This window comes from Scyliorhinus torazame, chromosome 18 (assembly GCF_047496885.1).
Source record: "Scyliorhinus torazame isolate Kashiwa2021f chromosome 18, sScyTor2.1, whole genome shotgun sequence".
Taxonomy (NCBI): domain Eukaryota; kingdom Metazoa; phylum Chordata; class Chondrichthyes; order Carcharhiniformes; family Scyliorhinidae; genus Scyliorhinus; species Scyliorhinus torazame.
In genome coordinates, this window is record NC_092724.1 from 48,084,179 (window position 1) to 48,105,880 (window position 21,702).

The following is a 21,702-nucleotide window of genomic DNA, read 5'->3' on the forward strand; positions in this document are numbered from 1 at the left end:
TCCCGGTGCTCTTAACACAGCCCTAACTACTCCTCTGGCTGACCCAGGTCTGCATTTATATGCTCCTGTTGAGTGTTTGTTCAGTAGGGGTGGGATTGTAAAATAGGGCGGGTACTCACTCTGCGGTACTGGAGCCAGGATGACAAAGAATAAAAGACATGTAGGCTGTTAACAGGAACTACCAAATAAGGCCCTGGCTGAAATCAATATTGGCTGTATGCCAGACCACCCAAGTCAGCACAAAAAACTCATTATCGCTAAAGGAACTTTATGATCACCAATTACAGTATTTATCACGTTAACACAAAAGGACAAAGAGATCATGCTATAAATATGGAACTAACTTCAAGACAGTAGAGATCAACTTTGCAACAGGAAGAACGATAATCAAAGAGGCCACTAGACTCCATAATTGGCAAATAGCTGATCAAACAAGAGTGTTTTGGAGGATAATGGATCTTGATTAAACCACCCTGGTTAAGCGGGAATATCCTGTTTGAGTTTACGACTTGATGAGACAATAGAACTCAGGCTAGGTGCGCATGTGAATCATGGTTCAGCACGAGCAGAATCCGGATAAAAGAAGGAACATCGGAACACATCACCAGTGACAACCTGGGAACCCCAGGGAGCAGCCATTACAGAGGAGGAACTCTGAGCTCAGAGAAGAGGATAGCAACATCAAGTGATTTTAGCCTGGCCAGCCCCCTTCACTAGTAGAGGTAACAGCTAGAGCTCAGCTGAATCATATTCTGTGTGATGGATTTTGAAGATTGTAATACTCAATTAAAATGGAGTTACAGTGGACAGTGTGTGATTTCTTATGTCTGTCTAAGCCAATCGAACAAGGTCTCAGTCAACAATTTTACAACTTTCCCACCCACTGCTGAGCTCATCCATAATATAGGGAAGTGGATGGGCACAAAAATCAGCAGCCTGCCCAGCATATTTTAATTAATAGTCAAGGGCCTTGTTAACAAGCCCATTGACCCTAATAATACATTGCCCAAACCATAGTATAGTTGGCATAGGCAGTTGGTAAGGGCCAGAAGGAAGGGGGAGCACTGATTTACAGCCTGCCTTTTGTGGATTGGGAGGCAGACTCCCTAAGATAGACCCACCCCCCACCCCTGCCTTTCTCCTGCCCACTTGCTCCAATAGACACACTATCCCCATGGTCTTCTGTTCCCCCTCCATAAACTGACCAAACCTACCCTGCTCAAAATCTCAGACTTACCTTGTGGGTGAAGTTGGGCAGGGGGCGGGGAGGCATCTTCTGGGCTCTGGTTTCACTGACACTCGCAGTCTTACATCATGCACTGAGAACCTGGAATTCATTAGAATATTTAAATGAGTTGTCTTTGTGTGAAAAGTTGAATTAAAATGTGTGCCCTTTAGATGTAAATGAAAACTTCAAAGGACTTCCATTATCTATTTTACGCCAAACTTCCAGAACCAATTTAAACTGTAAATTCCTCTGATTTGAATGTTTCTTCCTTGTTGGCCACCCTGCGGTGATTTATGTTTCCCATTCTTCATGTGCAAATCTAGGCAGTGGATGGAACTGACAATATCAGCAAGGATGTAAAATAAGTGGTCCTGAATCGGCAGCCTGTGTGTTAAACATCCACCTGATCTGCATTTCCAATGCCTTCCGTATCATTTTACACCCCAATCAAAGTTGAAAGCTCTGCCCAGTGAACTGACTTTTTGATCTAGAAAGGGGAGCATAGGACCACTTTCTAAGTGAGCTGGACACTTTCCCCCATCTGGGGCGCGATTCTGTGGGTCTGTTAGCCGCAGGCTCAAATAATGCAATGGCTGCAAACTCTCACAAAAGGCCATAAATGGGATTTGTGCCGGCGGATTTCCGATGGCGATGTTTCTGGGCCCTCCTCGATGATGGAATCAGATTCATGCCCTGGAAGGGGCGCTGGGTGCCTGGACGGGCTGATTGGGAAGCACTCTGAGATGATACAGTGGCTGCCCAGGAGTCTTCAGTGCAAAGAAATCTCGGTATGACACAGCCTGACTATGACCAGTGCCTATTAATGTTGCCAAACTCCGCTACATAGAGTAATTGTGCCCTCTAACATTCCAGAGACTCATGCTGGTCAAACTAATTGGCCAGCATGAGTTCAGCCTTAACAATGTCAGCTGCCACATACTCGAAACCAAGTAGAGGAGTGCAAACGCATTTGTCAAGGTTTATACTGTCGGTGTAGGGGCTCGAGAGGGGATGTATGGGCATAACAGCCAGAATGCAGGACCTTCCATAGAGGAAGCTATGGCCTTCAATGGTGTCCAGCTGACCCTGTACATGAGGGCGATGTTGCGAATTCTTTCGGGACCAAGGATTGTGCTTCATCCAATTCCCTCTGTCCACAGCTGAATATGAATTCCCCCAGTAATTGGGGGCAGGGTTTCCTCTTAACAAGGGGCAAGTCCTCAGTATATATACGCTGACCTGGGTGCAGGTCAGGGAAGGTGGCCCTTTGGGGAGAGGAGTTATAGTTTTGTTATTTTGTGGATACCGTAATAAACCTGTTGCTCATTTCTACCCTACCGAGCGGTTCTGTTGTTTCTACCGTTTGGATTCTACCGGCGACTATTGATACCTAGCAGAATCCTCTATGATGTAAATATTAAGTGAGGCAACATTAATAATATTCATTGTGTCACAAGTAGGCTTACATTAACACTGTAATGAAGTTACTGTGAAAATCCCCTAATCGCCACACTCCGGTGCCTGTTCGGCTACACAGGGAGAATATAGAATGTCCAACAAGCACATCTTTTCGGGACTTGTGGGCAGAAAGCGGAGCATCCGGAGGAAATCCATTCAGACATGGGGAGAATGTGCAGATTCCGCACAAATGGTGACCCAAGCCGGGAATTGAATCTGGGTCCCTGGCGCTGTGAAGCAACAGTGCTAACCACTGTATAACCGTGCCGTCCCGACCGGGTTAAAGAAAAATTCAGGGAAGCAATGAGTGCAGTAATGTTGATAAAATGGAGAGTAAGGAAGAATGCAATTGAGAAAGATGAGTGTTGGGGTGAGAGGTTGATGATCGGACAGCTGACTTTGTGCCATATCAAGGAGTGTGAGAGAGATGCTGGAAGCATCCCCTCCCCATATCAGATATTGGAAGTATTTACAGAACGGACTTGGACTTTATGAGGAGCTGAGTTGTTGGGAATAATTCAGTTTTCAGGACCCAAGTGTCCTTCATGGAGTTGTTGGACAACATGTGCATGAGACTCCGTCTCACAATGAAGACAGTGCGGCACATGTGCGACCATTTTTCAAACCTGCCACTCGTAGAGGAGGAGGGCATCCCTTTCCTGCGGCTGTGAAGGTCACGGCAATGCTCAACTTTTATGCCACGGGATCGTACCAGGGCTCAACGGGTAACCTCTGTGGCATCTCACAGACATCCATGACGTTACGAATGCACTCTGTACCAGAGCTTCAGACTACTTTCATTTTGATCTGAACCAGACCCATCGGGACGAGAGGGCTGTGAGATTCGTTGCCATCCCTGGTATACCACAGGTGCAGGGGGGCATCAATGACACACATGTGGCGTTACGTGTCCCACGGGATCAGGTAGTCCTGTGTATAAGCAGAAAGGGGTTCCATGCCTTTAATGTGCAGCTTGCATGTGACCACGGTGACCAGGGCGGCACGGTGGCATAGTGGTTAGCACTGCTGCCTCACAGCGCCAGGGACCTGGGTTCAATTCAGGCCTTGGCCGACTGTCTGTGTGGAGTTTGCATTTTCTCCCCATGTCTGCATGGGTTTCCAACGGATGCTTGGGTTTCCCCCCCAGTTCATAGATGTGCAGATTAGGTTGATTAGTCATACTAACTTGCCCCTTGTGCAGGTTAGGTGGGGTTATGGATGTGAGCCTGGATTGGATGCTCCTTTGGAGGGTGAGCACACTTGATGGGCTGAATGGCCTCCTTCTGTACTGTAGAGATTCCATGATTCGATGAGATGAAGATCATCCTCTGTGTGCACATTTTGCAGGGGGCGTGTATGGCAGTTTTGTCCTTTGGGCAGTCTTAAACCTTTGGGATTTTAAGGGTCATCCCAGACTGCAGGGATAACTCATTGAGGATAAGAGGTATCTGCTGAGGTCTTGGCTGATGACCTGTTAAGGCCTGACACAGAGGCAGACTCCTGGTACAATGGGGTTCACAGCGACACCAGGTCTGTGTGGAACCTTGCATCGAGCTGCTGAAGATGCGATTCTGCTGCCTTGATAGGTCTGGTGGGGCCCTTCAATACAGTCCACAGAGGGTCTCCCGCATCTTTGTGCCATGCTGTTCCCTCCTTAACATAGTGCAAAAGGGGGACAATGTCCTCAATGAAGAAGACCAGGAGGAGTGGAAAGTCTCCTCTGATGAGGAGGAAGTCCAGGAGGGAGTGGAGGGAGGGCCAGAAGAGAAGTCGGAGAATGGAGGTTTGCGGGGGGTGGGTTTGGCGAGTGTTCACAGGGACACGAGGACGGGGGGTGCCATCATCACGTCTCAGTTCACATAACACCATCATGTTATCTGCCAGCTCTACAAACTCCACCAATCCCCCAAGACCTTCATGACCCCCTCCGCAACCAAGGAAGTCCGCAACAAAAACATCTCATTGGGGGAGTCCTTGTCCACGCTTAGCCTGTCAATGCAGGAGGGTGATGACGACTCGCAATGGGGAAATCTTAAGTTCGGGGCCACATTCCTTTGCTCTAGAGGGGGATAAGGGGTTCAAGTCTAGGGTTCACTGGCAGAGTCCTTCCAGGATGTCTCCCACCTCCTGTTGCCTGAGATGCCACTGGTGGCCATCCTCTGGAGGGCCTGGACCCAGAGCATCCCAGCTGAGATTCTACTATCACTGATGTAGTTGCTTCACCCTGTTCTGCTCACTGCTCCTGAGGAACTCCCGTATTAGGAAGAAAGGAATCAGAAGGCATGGTCGCTACCATGATCTTCTGGGAGTAAGGTCCCGGGATATGCTCCAGCGCTTCCTCCTACATCCAAGTGCTCGTGGGTCCTTAGGATTTTTATAGAATTTTTCAGTGCAGAAGGAAGCCATTTGGCCCATCGAGTCTGCACTGGCCCTTGGAAAGAGCACCCTACTTAAGCTCATGCCTCCACCCTATCCCCGTAACCCAGCAACCCCACCTAACCTGAGGGCAATTTACCATGGCCAATCCACCTAACCTGCACATCTTTGGATTGTGGGAGGAAACTGGAGCACCCGGAGGAAACCCACGCAGACACGGGGAGAACGTGCAGCCTCCGCACAGACAGTGACCCCAAGCCGGGAATCGAACCTGGGACCCTGCAGCTGTGAAGCAACTGTGCTAACCACTGTGCTACCGCGCTGCCCAAATGTTACTGCATAGGATGCAGAGGCACCTGGAGTGAGCTCTAGAAGCCTCAAAGTTATCTGGCGCCACCAGTCCTGGAGGCCGACCAGTGTCCGCACCATGATATTGAACCCCTTTCCAATGGCCCTCTGTTGCTGCACCATGCTGTCGAAGCCCTCATCCATGGTCCTCAGGGACTGAGCCACGCTTTGGCGTTTACCAATCATGGCTCTGACACCTTGCCCAGGATTTCTCAACGGACGCCACCCTTGCACTGTTGGCCTGGGTGCCACACAATGCCGGCAACATTCCCTGAGGCAGAAAGCTTTGGGACTATTCCATTCGGACTTGCAGTCTCAGGAATGTCGCTGACAACCCCTCCTGGTGTTCTCGGCTCTGCCTTTGCATCCCCAGAAGCTGAGGGGTGAACATGTCCAGAGGCACGGCACCTGGCTGGGGCAAAGCTAAGTCCTGGTATCCAGCAGACCTCCCACTGTCCAACTCCTGGGATGGTCCTGCCTCCATCTGATGTGCATCAGAAGTTATGTGGTGCTCACCAGATAGTGACCCAAAAGCCTTTCTGCTAAGGTCACCCACCGAGGTGATAATTGTGATGCGTCATCCATGTCATAGAATCATAGAATTTACAGTGCAGAAGGAGGCCATTCGGCCCATCAAGTCTACACCAGCTCTTGGAAAGAGCACCTTACCCAAGGTCAACACCTCCACCCTATCCCCATAACCCAGTAACCCCACCCAACACTAAGGGCAATTTTGGACACTAAGGGCAATTTATCATGGCCAATCCACCTAACCTGCACATCTTTAGACTGTGGGAGGAAACCGGAGCACCCGGAGGAAACCCACGCACACACGGGGAGGATGTGCAGACTCCGCACAGACAGTGACCCAAGCCGGAATCGAACCTGGGACCCTGGAGCTGTGAAGCAATTGTGCTATCCACAATGCTACCGTGCTGTCCTCCTCGGAATTATCATTTCAAGTGCTGTCAAGAGTGGAAGGGCGGGGGGGGGGGGGGGGTGCTTTACTTGTTCCTGCAAGGCAAGGGACTTGGTTTTAATACATGGTCTCGTCAAGGGTTTAGACAACTTGAGACTGGTCATCTAGATGAAGGTGCAATGGTTCCTCACTTTTCTGTCACAGGCCAACCCCGGTATCTGTGCAGGCCCACTCCTGATCCTCCTCTACGGACTCTTCAAAAGGAATCAGGATCCTTAGTTCGGACATTCCTCTGCCCATCCTCACTCTTTCTCTCTCTCCGGTTGTGGGCTAACCTCTCCTGCAGAGACATAAAAGGGGATATTGATAGCAGCACGCCTAATGGGTCAGAGGTCAACTAGCATGTATGGGTACTGCATCTAAGCAGAAAGGGAGGGGTTCTGATGAGGAGTGCCAGGGCTGGATTTGAGGATGATGCTGGGAGATCGGGAGCTGGGGTCCTGCGAAATGGCGGCTTGTGGGTTCAAGATGATATTTTGGGGGGTGACGGAAGGGTGGAATGCTAAGGTAAGACAGGGGCCACTTACCCTTGCAGATCGCAGTAGGTCATTCATTGTTTTCCTACATTGAACCCCCATCCTCTTGGTCAGGCTGCTGGTACTGATCAGTGCTGCCACCGTCTCCCAGATGGGATTGGTGACCTCGCTGCAGGGCCTTCTGCCAATACGAGAGTAAACTGTGGCCCATCTCTCCTCCACAGCATCCTGCAATCCAATCAGAGACCCCTCTGAGAATCTGAGCTGGTCTTCTAGTGGCCATCCACCTGGCTTGAATGAGAGTGAGTTCTGTGGAACCGTTTAAATTCATTGAAGTGCTCAGATAACCCCTTGGGTACGGAAATCAGATGCTTTGCATCTCAGGCACGGTGTTCGTCACATGGGAAAATAAAGGTGCCAAAAGATTGCATTCCAGGTCATGCCGCCAGTGCCAGCGGGATTTGCCCCGGTGTTTGTGCTGAAAATGACACTTTGCAGGTATTCTTTGGAAAATTGCGCCCCTGATAACCACACATGTAATTTCCAGCAGGGGCCACAAGGTGGCGATCAGGGGCAGACAGTCCAAAGGGTACGGCGCCATATTGTGATGCCCACACCATTGCTCCAAACAATGGGTGGGATTCTCCGATAATGGGGCCAAGTGTTGACGACGTCGTAAACGCCGGAGCGTTTTATGACAGCGTCATCTGGCCGCTAGGAGCAGCGATCCTGCGCCGCACAGGGGGCCAGCACGGCTCTGGAGCGCTTCACGCACCTCCAGCTGCCGATACGGGCGCCAGCAGGGGAGGCGCGGGTCCGCGCATGCGTCCCGGGCAACATGGCGAAGTCCTACAGGGGCCCGGCGCGGAGGATCATAGGCCCCCCCCCCCCGCCGGAATTACCCTGCCTGCTGATCAGTAGCCTCTGATCGTGAGCCTGGCCACAGTGGAGACCCCCCCCCCCCCGTCCGGAGTCGTATCCCCCCTCCCCCCCCAACCAGGATGGCCCCCACAGCCAGAACGCAGAGGTCCCACTGGGTAGGACCACATGCGAACGGCGGGACTCGGCAGGCATTCGGCCCATCAAGCGCGGAGAATCGCCGGGGTGGCCATGTTGAGCGGCCCCCGACCGGCGGCGCGGCACCCGCGCTGGCGCCATTGCCGCCGATTCTCCAGTCGCCGGAGAATCGACGGCGCGGCTTCAGAGCGTCGCCACAGGGTTCGCGCCGCCCCCCCCCCCCCACCCCCCCCCACCCCCACCCCCGGCGAATCTCCAACCCCGCGCGGGATCGGAGAATCCAGCCCAACCCATCCATCCAGCTCGTCAAGCGCCACTTGCCCTGCCTGCGGCAGAGTCTGCAGATTGCACTTTGGACTTAGAAGGCATTATGGATCCCGCTGAAACAGAGTGGATGCACTTCACCCTCCAGCTTGAGGAAAGGCCAGAAAAGGAGAAGCCAGTCACCAGTGAGAGCACACGCACTATCATTGTGCCAGCTGACAAGAGCCACCCAAAGGCACAGCAGGGATTGAGTCTAGGACAATCTGGGTCTGTGTGGTTCTGTAAGCCACTGGATTGCTTCACTCAGAATCTATTGGAATTGCAAAGCAAATAATGTTATATATGTTATAGTAATAAATGTTGTATTTTTAATATGTTATCTAATATTGATAATATTAATATAATGTTAATATTAATAATAGGATGGCTAATACGTTTTCCTCATTGCTCAAATTTCCACTGAATTTGAACTATACTTTTTTTTGCATTCTTAATTTGATTTCTGATATCACAACCAGAAACCAAATAACGGAGAAATAAAAGTGTGAAGCTATTTACATTTGTTAAGTCTCTTCCATTTACAAATAACACAGGTAACCTTAATACAGAACAGTGTAATATTTCACTCTGAATTCTAGATAAACCATCCTTAAATGTGAACGGAATTGCGTGAAAAGCAATGCATAATCAACAAATTTAGCACGATAGTGATATTTAATGCGGTAATAGGAGAGTTAAATTACTTCTTTCTTCAGACAGGCGCATGAACTCACAATCTTCTTCTCTGTAATATCTAATAATCAAGAATGTTTGCACTCTCTACAATGAGAAGCCAGGAACCTTGCAATGATAACTCACCTCCTGACCCCCAAAAGCATGTCCTCCATCCACAATGATGTGGAGATGCCGGCGTTGGATTGGGGTGAGCACAGTAAGAAGTCTTACAACACCAGGTTAAAGTCCAACAGGTTTGTTTCAAATCACTAGCTTTCGGAGCACTGATCCTGCCTCAGGTGAATGAAGAGGTAGGTTCCAGAAACATACATATAGACAAAGTCAAAGATGCAAGACGATACTTGCAAGAGAGCATTGGCAGGTAATTAAGTCTTTACAAATCCAGAGAGAGGGGTAATCCCAGGTTAAAGAGGTGTGAATTGTCTCAAGGCTGGACAGTTGGGAGGATTTTGCAAGGCCAGACCAGGTGGTGGGGGCTGAATGTAATCTGACATGAATCCAAGGTCCCGGTTGAGGCCGTACTCATGTCAGCAGCTCCTCAAAGTTAAGCAACTCACCCTAGCGACTGCCATCGAGACCTGTGTCCTGCATGAAAATGCCACCAGCCGGTACTCCCACATACAGGCGGCTGAAATGGCACGGCAAGGTCCCCACAAGGCGGAACGGGTCCAAACAATTGAACACCTCCAAGGCTTCAGCCTGGATGAGGGCGGCCATTTTGCACACTTTTCGCGGCCTCCCGCGCTTGTACGTGTCAAACGAGGGGACGGTGACGTGGAGGAACGCGATGTGCAGGCGCGCACCACGCAGGACCTCACCGCGCATGCGCAGTGGTGCAACGAGCGTACTGACGTCACAACGTGCGGCAACTGTGGCTCCGCCCATTTAAAGCGGCAAAGTCCTGCAAAATCGCGACAATGCCTACGATGTGGTAGACTTGGTCACTATGCTGCCTGCTATCAAGCAGCTCAGCCTGCCAATTCGCATCGCTTCAGCCAGCCTCGCAGGAATGTTCGGGCAATTCAACCCACGTTCACCGAGTCCGATTCCGACTTCCCGCAGACCAGTGACACCGAGGACCCGAGGGAGCCTTTTTGAGTTGCTGTTATAACAAAGAACAGGCTGTCCCCAAATCAAAACCACCAGCCGCTGTCGGTGCACAGCATTGATCCAGACGACGAGTGGTGTGCCACCCTGACGGTCAACCAGAATTTGTCGCCCACCTCAGAGACTTGACTTATGAGTTTTACAATGTTGGACTCTTTGATCTGTTCTGTTATCCTGTTTCATTGTTCCAGTAGTTTGTATATAATGTTCATTTCATTGTTGGTGTGACATCCTATTTCTCTGCACCAGGCACCTTCCCGTGTAAATAGATTAGCCTCATGTACATAGTCATGTAAATAACATGCACACACAGAGTCAGGTACATTCACTCCACAATATTTATTGTCACGCAGGCATATGTTCTTTATATAAAAGGGGGGATGTCATAATATACACCAGTATATTATGGTGCAGACACACACACACGCTGATGGACATGCAGTGGGACCAATCAGCATACACAACACTGCAGCCAATCACCAGTGAGAGCACACGCATTATAAAGACAGGGGTCAGGAGAGTTCCCGCTCATTCTAGTAGCAGCCAGCTCGGAGCACAGAGCTCACAACCTGCAACACAGACATTCACCATGTGCTGAGTGCATCACCTGGTTAGGACCAGGCAAGGGTCAACAGTTAAAGCTGGTATTGCATTTACCCACAGTTCAAGGATGTTAATATAATAAAATAGAGTTGTACCACTTCCAGTGTTGGTGACCTGTTTGTGATCCAGAACACCCAACACATCAGATGGCTGTTTGGCTGCCTTCTTTCTTCCTCCTCTTCTTCCTGCATCTCCTGCCCCTCAAGTGCTCTTTGTATCATTGGTGGCAAGAGCTTTGCCCTCACAATGGTGCAGTTGTGCAGCATGTAACATGGTTCTTGATGTGCGTTTTGCAGAGTATTGCAGGGCTCCTCCAGAGCAGTCCAAGCAGCACGTGCATTGTTTTAGCACGCCAGGGATCTGCTCCATCAAATTTTATGTGGCAGAAATGTCTTTGTTTCAAGGCATACTGCCCACAAGTTTGTGGTCTGGAGTCATTAATGGATATCCCTGTCACCAAACAGCCACCCTTTAGGTTCCTGAAGTAAAACTCAAAAAAGCAGATTGTCACAGAAGGAAGGCATAACTACTGATGCCAAGAGACTGGGCATTGACTGTAAAATCTGCCAATTTCACCCCAGGTAGACACTGATGAAGAGGCTCTGACAAATCTCACAGTTGTAATGTAGGTTCCCAAAAAGCATGCAGTGAATGGCACTCTTCACCCTGGGGAAGCTTGTGATCCTCGTGAAGGGATGCACTCATTCTGCCTGTCGTTCTCCGACAAGTGTATGCAGCTCTTTTGGAACAGTGAATGGAAAAGTCAGAGATATCGCAATAGTCGCCTTACCAAACCTGCAAGAAGCCCAATACATAAATGTTCATGCCCATCATGGTCACCAGCAATGCCACCATCACCGTAAGGCTGCAGTTGAGGCCACAGCAGGTGGCAAATTTCATTGAGGATATCCTTAGTAAAGGGCAGCTGTCGAACACACTTGATGCGCAACTGTAGCCTTGCCTACCAACTGGAAATCATGCACTTAACTGGGTATTGGGGGGGGAGGGGCAGGAAGAGGGGGGTGGTTCTTCTGGAATAAGTAGGGGGGGGGGGAAATTTCCCCTGGATTAAGGGCCTTGGCGCAGCCCCAAAGAGAAGCCTTAATAATCTGAGGCTGGAAGCTCCTCAATGCTCAGCAGTGCCACCAGTAGGGGTGGGGGAAGGGTGGGCAAAGTGGCTGCTGCCATTAATGCACGCACCTGAGGGCCAAGGTCACGAGGGACCCAGATGAGTGATATCGGAGGGATTATGTGGTTGGCGACCAGCAGCAAGGGCAGAGATAGCTCTCAACAGCCTCCCCTTCTCAGAACTATGTGCCTTGATCAGGCACCGAGTGCCTTTCAACGAGAATAATCAGTTGAGCTTGTAATATTATTATTATTATTAATGTGGCTCACTGACACTTGCTAGAAGCAACATACATTCACACACAAGGACCAGGATTCGAAAGCCCTGCCATAGCGTGTTTTGATGAATGCAAGAAATGTTAATACATAATGTGTGATATATATGTCTGTTGCAGTAATATTATTTTTAAAAATTAGGTCAGAGTATCCAGATGATATGTCTGCTAAAACTGTGCTTTAAAGGGATATCAGCTAAACAGGCTGTGATGTTACTCATGGGAGAGGCTGGATCTGTTTTTTAGTTGTGTTATCAGCCCGACCCTTTGTCTGCTTTTAGATTCATTTTGGACTTCTGGGGCGTCATTCTCCGACCCCCCAGCGGCCATTGGCCGCCGTGAATCCCGCCCCCGCCGGTTGCCGAAGTCTCCGAAGGGAGAAAAGTCGGCGGGGCGTTAATGGCGCCGCTGACGTCGGAGAATGGCACGGGTCTGCGCAAGGCAGCCGATTTTCGGCCTGCCAATATTCTCCCTTCCGGATGGGCCAAAGTCCCGTCGACGTGATGACCGTTCACGTCGACGTAAATCAAACCTCCTTTTCATCGACGTGAACCTGTGCTCCAGGTTCACGCCGACCAGCGTGGAGGTGAGTGACGGCCTGGGGGGTTGGCCGCTGGGCAGGCGATGGCATGGCCGCAGTCTGAATGTGTGAGGAGAGGTGTGTCTCGGGTTGTGTGTGTGTGTGTGCGGCGGATGGGGGGCGGGGGGGGGGGGGCGGGGGGTTAGAGTGGGCTGGGCTCCGGGGGAGTGCCGGGAGGGGGGTCCGTGCCGGGGAGGAGGATGGGGGGTCCGTGCCGGGGAGGGGGATGGGGGTCCGTACCGGGGTGTGGGATGGGGGGGGGGTCCGTGCCGGGGAGGGGGGGGTCCGTGCCGGGGGGGATGGGGGGGTCCGTACCGGGGAGGGGGGGATCCGTGCCGGGGAGGAGGATGGGGGGGGGGGCCCGTGCCGGGGAGGAGGTTGGGGTCCGTGCCAGGGAGGGGGATGGGGGGTCCGTACCAGGGAGGGGGATGGGGGGGTCCGTGCCGGGGAGGGGGATGCGGGGTCCGTGCCGGGGAGGGGGATGGGGGGGTGTCCGTGCCAGGGAGGGGGGGGTCCGTGCCGGGGAGGAGGATGGGGTCTGTGCCGGGGAGAGGGATGGGGGGTCCGTGCCGGGGAGGGGGATGGGGGGTCCGTGCCGGGGAGGGGGATGGGGGTGGGTCCGTGCCGGGGAGGGGGGGGTCCGTGCCGGGGAGGAGGATGGGGGGGGCGTGCCGGGGAGGAGGTTGGGGTCCGTGCCGGGGAGGGGGATGGGGGGTCCGTGCCGGGGAGGGGGATGGGGGGGGGGGGTGTCCGTGCCGGGGAGAGAGTTGTGAGGGCAAGTGAGTTGGTCCACCTGGCCAGGTGCCAGCCTCCAACAGTTGGACCCATGCGGTCCATGCCACCTGGCTGGGGGGAGGAGGGGATATGGGCAATGATGACATGTCGTCGTTTCCCCCCTCCCCGCCCCCACCAGGCCGTCATGTTTTCCGATCATCCAGCGATGTTGGCCGCCGTGGCGGCAGCCGCTAATGTCCATGTTGCCCTAGATGAGGAGGAGGAGCATGCCAGAGAGGCGGCGCAGGCTGCCGCAGAGGGGCAGGCGGCAGCCGCCCAGGCTGGAGGGACACCTGACCGACAGGACGAGGAGGGGGAGGAGGACGTCGCGGCCCCACGGCAACGGAGGCACCCGAGGGCGTCCCGTGTGTACCGGCCCCGGCAGTCATACCAGGACCTCACGGACCGGGAATGCAGGAGGAGACTCCGGATGAGGCGGGAAACCGTGGCACACATCTGCCACCTGCTGGCACACCTGTCACCGCGTGGCACTGGCGGGGGACACCTTCTCCCCGTGTCCGTCAAGGTTACGGTGGCCCTGAACTTTTATGCAACGGGGTCATTCCAGGCACCGAGTGGGGACCTGTCCGGCATATCGCAGACATCGGTGCATCGGTGCATCCGGGCAGTGACAGATGCCCTATATGCCATGGCGCACCGCTACATCCGCTTCCCTGTGGACCGGGCCAGCCAAGATGCCCGGGCCGTGGGCTTCTCTGCCGTGGCTGGGTTCCCCATGGTCCAGGGCGCGATTGATGGGATGCACGTCGCCGTGCGGCCACCTGCAGATAACAGGCCGTGTTCACCAATAGGAAGGGGACCTATTCGATGAACGTACAGGTGGTCTGCGACCACCGCATGATGATCCTGCAAGTCTGCGCCCGTTACCCAGGCAGTGTACACGACTCATACGTGTTGTCGCGGTCATCCATCCCCAGCATGTACGAGGGACGCCATCCCCGGCTGAGGGCCTGGTTGCTAGGCGACAGGGGCTACCCATTGCGATCGTGGCTGATGACGCCGATACGGAGGCCACGCAATGAGGCGGGGAACCGCTACAATGATGCCCATGTAGCGACAAGGGGAGTGATAGAGAGGTGCTTTGGCGTGCTGAAGATGCGTTTCAGGTGCCTGGACCTCTCTGGGGGCGCCCTCCAGTATCGGTCAGATAGGGTCGGCCGCATCATTGTGGTGTGCTGCGTCCTGCACAACATAGCCCAGCAGAGGGGCGATGTGCCGCAGGCAGAGGAGGGCGGAGTGGAGGAGCAGCAGGAAGAGGCCCAGTCCTCCCCAGATGAGGGGGATGGGGGCAATGGTCAGGGCAGACGGGGTAGACACAGGCGCTGGCCCAGGGGGCACGGGACTGACTGATAGCCGCCCGCTTCACTGACTAGATGGGCGTGGGAATCGGGTAGTATGGCCACAGACCGCACACCATGGCAACAGCCGACCACCCACACCCCCCACCCATCCACCCACCCAGCACCCTCACCCCCCTCCCCAACCCCACCCACCCCACCCGCATGCACACCCCCCCCCCCCCCCATTGCCGATCCACCTGCGGCACAACGGGCCGGGCTCACACAGTTGCGGGTGGACGCGTGTCTATTGCAGGCCATGGAGGATGGTGACAACCCGCCCTGCGATGAGCTCCCGGCTCCACATCGTTGGACTATGTCTGACCCATGGCCACAGTACCACCATCCACCCGGACCATCCCTGCATGCGGCTTGTGACACTGCAGCGCATAGTCCTGTCCTCTGCCCGGGGGAATGTTGATGGCGGCCCAGGGGGAAGGGGGCAGACTCACCTGGGGCTGAGGTAAGACCACCCCTCACACACACACTTGCGCTCAACGTACATGACACCCCCGCACGCTTTGGACAGAGTACAAAGGCAGCTTCTGTAGGTGTAACATTGACTTTAATAACCAAACGAGTTCATGCACGTGCCCGAGCCCCTAAATCTCATCTGTGCCCTGCACCCATGCCAACTTACTCAGTGTCTAATTGTTTGACCTTACGGGCCCTTTGACTACGTCTACGTGGTTCCCCAGACGGGACAGCAGAACTGGAGGTGGACTCCTGTGATTCCTGCCCTCTGACACTGGATCCCTTTGGCGGCCGTTTCCTGGGGCGTCCTGGCCTAGATGGGCCAGGCTGCGGCCCGGGCGACTGGGATGGAAGGGGGGGAGTCCGAGGTGTCGCGGTGTACCGGGACCTCCCCTACAGGGGGAGCCACGACGGACCACACCACCTCCTTCTCCCTCGGGGTGCCCGATGGCCCCCAGGCCTCTACATGGGTGGGGGATGCGAACGGACTGGCCATCCGACGCCCCCCCGACATCTGGCGCTGCCAGTCCTGGAGGCCCGTGCTGGTATCGACAGGGGTCTGCCGATTTGCAGCCATGGAGCCCAGGGGGTTGGCAAACCCTGTCTGTGACAGTGCGACGCCGGCTCGCACATGGCCACTGGCGCCGATGCCCTCAGCGATGGCCTGCTGAGACTGGGCCATGGCCTGCAGAGACTGGGCCATGGCCTGCAGAGACTGGGCTATGGCCTGCTGAGACTGGGCTATGGTGTTGAGCGCCTCTGCCATCTGGCGCTGGCACTGGCTCCTGGCCTCCTGTGAGAGAGCAGCCGTGTCCTGGGCCACAGACGCCACCTGCACGGAAAGCTCCAGGCCTCGCAAACCGTTCCCCATGTCTGACACAGTCGCACCCATTGCCTCCACCGCGGACGCCACCCGTGCGGTGTCGGCCTGGGTCGCACGCATGACCGGCACCACTTCCAGCTCCTGGACGCGGGTGGACTCCTCCACCTGCGACTGCAACCGCCGCAAGCCGGCCGCCACCCTCTTCGCTCGTCTCCGGGTCGGTGGTTGCATCGGATCTATGTGTGGGTGTGGAAATTCCAGGAACCCGGGATCCATCTGGGCGGCAGATGTTCGCTTGGGCTGGGCTGCCCTCCGACCACCCGGCCCCTCTGCTGCTCCTACCTCCACCTGCTGTACCGGGACGGCTGTGTTGTGCGCACCAGTGAGTGTACCAGACGCCTCATCACTAAAGTGCCCAACCGAGGTGAGTGTTTCTGCGATGGTGGAGGATGTTGGTGACAGCAGTGGCGTTGTGTCGTGCTCTTCGTCCCACTCTGAGTCCATGGCACTTTGGGGTGGGGGTTCGTCTCCACCCATCCACTCTGAGTAACTGTCCGGTATTTCGTCTTCCTGGGTAGTGCTGCCCCAGGTAGGGGTGTCCTGGGCAATGCTGTCCCCGGTAGTGGTGTCCTGGGTAGTGGTGTCCTGGGTAGTGGTGTCCCGGGTAGTGGTGTCCTGGCTCGGATGTGACGGGGGCCTGTGGCTGCCCCCCTCGTCGCTGGGTGGTCGCTCCCGCACGAGATGGGGGTGTCGTCTCCCTGTTGCTCCAGGTCTCTCCGTCTCCCGTGGTGTGTGAGGGGCATCCTGCGGGCGTCGCATGCTGGAGGGTCCGGGTCTCTCTGTCTCCCATGGCCTCCGAGGGGCATCCTGCGGGCGTCGCATGCTGGAGGGTCCGGGTCTCTCTGTCTCCCGTGGCCTCCGAGGGGCATCCTGCGGGTGGTCTGCATCTGCGGGGATGGGTGCCTGGACGTTTGGTTCTGCGATACACAATGAAGCATGCATGGTTAGACACGCAGGCAGTGATCAGGTGATATGGGGGAGGGGGGGTATGGGGACGGGCTGTCGGTGGCTCACTTGCTCGTCCGCCCCCGACCTCTGCATCAGCAACCTCCCGGTCGTCAGGTCCGCCAGCCAGTTCCAGGGCCCTTTCCTCGTGTTCGGTCAGTGGCCTCTCATCAGCGGGCCCTCCTCCAGTCCTCACATGCTCCCTATTGTTGTGGGCGCGCTTCTCCTGTGGGGGGGGGGGGGGGTGGTGGCAGGGGTAAAAGGCAACAGTGTTAGGCAGGTATATGAATGCACGCCATCGGTTGCGCGTGCATTGCAGAGGTTAAGGTTAGGGCTGGATTCACTTGGGGATATGGGGGAGGGGGGATATGGGGGAGGGGTGGATATGGGGGATATGGGGGGATATGGAGGAGGGGTGGATATGGGGGATATGGGGAGGGGGGATATGGGGGAGGGGGATATGGGGGAGGGATGGATATGGGGGATATGGGGATATGGGGGATATGGGAGAGGGGGGATATGGGGGCTAAGGGGGAGGGGGGATATGGGGAGGGGGATATGGGGGAGGGGGATATGGGGATATGGGGATATGGGGGATATGGGGAGGGGGGATATGGGGGATATGGTGGAGGGGGATATGGGGGATATGGTGGAGGGGGATATGGGGGATGGGGATATGGTGGAGGGGGGATATGGGGGAAGGGGGATATGGGGGAGGGGGATATGGGGGTGGGGGGATATGGAGGAGGGGTGGATATGGGGGATATGGGGGATATGGGGGAGGGGGATATGGGGGAGGGGGGATATGGGGAGGGGGGATATGGGGAGGGGTGGATATGTGGGAGGGGGATATGGGGGAGGGGGGATATGGGGGATATGGGGAGGGGGGATATGGGGAGGGGGATATGGGGAGGAGGGATATGGGGGATGGGGATATGGGGAGGGGGGATATGGGAGAGGGGGGATGTGGGGGATATTGGGGAGGGGGATATGAGGAGGGGGATATGGGGGAGGGGGATATGGGGGAGGGGGGATATGGGGATGGGGGACATGGGAGATATGGGGGATATGGGGGAGGGGGTGTTATGGGGAGGGGGATATGGGGAGGGGGATATGGGGAGGGGGGATATGGGGGAGTGGGATATGGGGAGGGGGGTATATGGGGAGGGGTATGGGGGAGGGGTGGATATGGGGATATGGGGGATATGGGGGAGGTGGGATCTGGGGGATATGGGGGAGGGGGATATGGGGGAGGGGGGATATGGGGGAGGAGGAGATATGGGGGAGGGGGGGATATGGGGGAGGGGGGATATGGGGAGGGGGATATGGGGGAGGCTCACCCTGCCTGCTCTGACGAGGTTGTTCACCTTCTTGTGGCACTGGGTGCCTGTCCGTGGTGTCAGGGCCACAGCGGTGACGGCCTCTGCCACTTCCCTCCACAGACGCCGGCTGTGGTGTGGGGCAACTCTGCGGCCGTGCCCGGGATACAGGGCGTCCCTCCTCTGCTCCACCGCGTCCAGGAGCGCCTCCACATCGCGTGACTCGCACCTCGGGGCTGAGCGGCGGCCAGCCATCCAGTCGCGTGTTCCGGTCGGGTGTTCCGGTCGGGTGGGGGGGAGCAGCGCGGCCTTATGAGCCGTCACGCCGTGCGGCGCGTATGACTCTGCACGGCGTGAACCACGTGCGCAAGCGCGGATCCCGTTACCTCGCTGCTAGCCCATTTCGGACCGGAGACGTTTGACCCATTTTTCCGGCATGACGCAAGTTGGATTTGCGCCGTTTTTTGCGCCGATCGGCGGACTTTGCGCCGATAACGGAGAATTTCGCCCCTGATCTGGGTTCTGACTAGAGGAAGTGTGTTTCTCAGACTGACTTCCGAAAGCTTCTTTCCAAGGGCTTTATGAATACATCTGTAAGCCACTAAGTGCTAACTTTATTAATAAATGGCATTTGACCTGTATGTGGATTATATATAATTGAAATTTCAGAAGTAGATTGGAAAGTAAGCTCAAAGACCTTGGCCGGGATTCTCCGGTATCCGGCGGGCGGGCCGTACCGATGCCAAAGAGTGGCGTGCCCCACTCTGGCGTCGGGCCACCCGGAAGGTGCAGAATCCTCCGCACCTTCGGGGGCTAGGCCGGCGCTGCAGTGGTTGGCGCCGCGCCAACCAGCACCGAAGGGCCTCCGCTGGCCGGCGCGAGTTGGCGCATGCGCAGGAGCACCAGTGTGTTCCAAGAACCGCTGGCATGATTGCTGCGCATGCGCAGGGGGTTTCCTCTCCGCGCCGGCCATGGCAGCGCTTTACACAGACCGGCGCGGAGGGAAAGAGTGCCCCCACGGCACAGGTCCGCCCGCAGATCGGTGGGCCCCAATCGCGGGCCAGGCCACCGTGGGGATCCCCCCCTGGGCCGGATCGCCCCCCCCCCCCCGAGGACTCCGCAGACCACCCTCAGAGCCAGGTCCCGCCAGTACAGACCTTGTGTAATTCACGCCTGCGGGACTGGCCAAAAACGGGTGGCCGCTCGGCCCATCGGGGACCGGAGAATCGCCGGGGGGGCCACTGCCAACAGCCCCGCACCGTTGCGGCACGATCCCCGCCCCCGCCAGAAAACCGGCGCCGGAGAATTCGGCAGCCGGCATTGGAGCGGCAGGGAGGGATTCACGCCACCCCCCCCCCCCCCCCCCCCCCCGCCGATTCGCCCACCCGGCGGGGGGTCGGAGTATCCCGCCCCTTTCGTTTAGAAGAACGGTTTAATTGTTAATTGACAAGCTACTTTTTTGTTGGATGTAAATTCAATTAATCCTGTGTTAATAATAAAGTTTGTTTTAATATTAATAAAACTCCATATTTGTCAGTAGAATCACTTTTGGGGTTGAAGTATCCTCACAGTTTGCAAATTGAAAAAGTGTTGAGGTTTCTTATCCGGTTTCCTAATATAAATTGGTGCCTAGTCTGGTACCATAATACTGTGTACCCCTCGGCGGATGTAGTGGGCCATTTAATTCACCATTGACCTCAGCGGGATGATAATATACCATTGGGCGGGAGATGCTGTAAAATCCTGGCTGGGGACCCATTGTCTGCAAACAAAAGAAATATCTTCAAGCCTTGTACCATTTTTTAATTACAGAGGACATGGGAGCCTTGATCGTCCTGTTATTGTCTCCATGATAACGCCTTGGCCAATCAGAGTTTACTTGCCAACCAATCAGCATCCATTCTTCCTGTAGTATAAATTGTGATTGTTTGAAATTTGGTATTCTTGTATTTGTCCTGCTAAGTACAAGATGATAAGCTCCACTGACATGCCTCTCTTTTCAGCAATACTATGAGAGTTTGAAACAGCTAAATGCTTGAATTCATTTTAAGCTTTGTCCACAAAGTGTGACTGAATGGTGGCGAGCAGTATAAACCTTGGCAGATTTTACACTGACTAATGAAGGAGCACCAAGGCCGGTTATAAAGATTGATGTATCTATGTGGAATTATGCCTGAACAGCAGTGATAGCCACAGTGTTTTTCCTCAATATGGTGAATAATTATAATTCTGCTGTGCACTGGGGTTAATGACAACAGTCACAACCATCGACCAGTTTTAACATTCGGGCCAATTGACAATATCAGTGGACAGACTCGGTCACCAGTATGACATGTCAGGAAACCTCAGAGCCGGAAGGCAGCAGCGTAGGCCGGAGGCAGGATCCCATGTGCAGGGTGCTGAAGACCCGGCCACCAGTCAGGTTGAGGAGAAACCCAGAGGAGGACGTCAGCGACAGACTAAGGCTTTATTGGTCTTTCGATGAGGTGATGACAGCATGTGCCGCAGGAGACTGCTTCTCACCTGTGCCACATCCTCGCGGACTTGTCACCTCGTGCAGGAGGAGGAGGACACCCCCTTCCGGTGGCCATGAAGGTCATTGCAGCTCTGAATCTCGCAACCAGATAATTCCAAGGCTCGAGCTGGAACTTGTGGAGTATACCAGTGAAATTCCAGCGTTGGTCTTCCGACATTGGACGGTGGTCCTCCTTGTCATGCTGCCTGCACTGACAGCCGCTGCCACTGTTTCCCAGGTGGTATTGGCAACCCTGCGGCTGGTCCTCCACCCCCTCGGGGGAACAGGATGTCCCATCTCACATCGACAGTGTTCAGAAGCCTGTCCAGGTCAGCATCGCCAAAGAGAAGAGCAGGTCTGTGTGCTGCCAAGCTCTTGTGTTGACTGGGGGTGAGTGGTGAGGGAGCATTTAAAAGCAGCTCCCTCTTGTTAGCAGTGAGACGCTGAGGCATGAGTCCAGCAAATCAGATGGCGAGACAGCCAGTAATGGCAAGAAGCTCGCTTCCAGCATTAAGTGCCATTAAATATGGGCTGCGATCTCGCCAACGTGGTCGTCGAGAAACATTGTGCCAAATGCGCCCAAGATGACACTTAGAAATGTTTCTGTTAAATTGCACCCTAAATCTTACCATGTTTGAGAGTTTAAGTTCAGCTCTAAAACTACCTAGGAATGAAATTTTGGTCTTAGTCTTACCTCCATGGCATCTTTGTCAATCTCTCCTTAGCTCCGACCTATCCCTGTCCTTGTATTCTGCGCCACTTCCTCCACCCACCTCTATCATTCATTACATTTCTGTCCCCCTTCAGTTCTGTCGAAAGTTCGCAAGGACACTAAACGTTAACTCTGTTTCCTCCTCCAC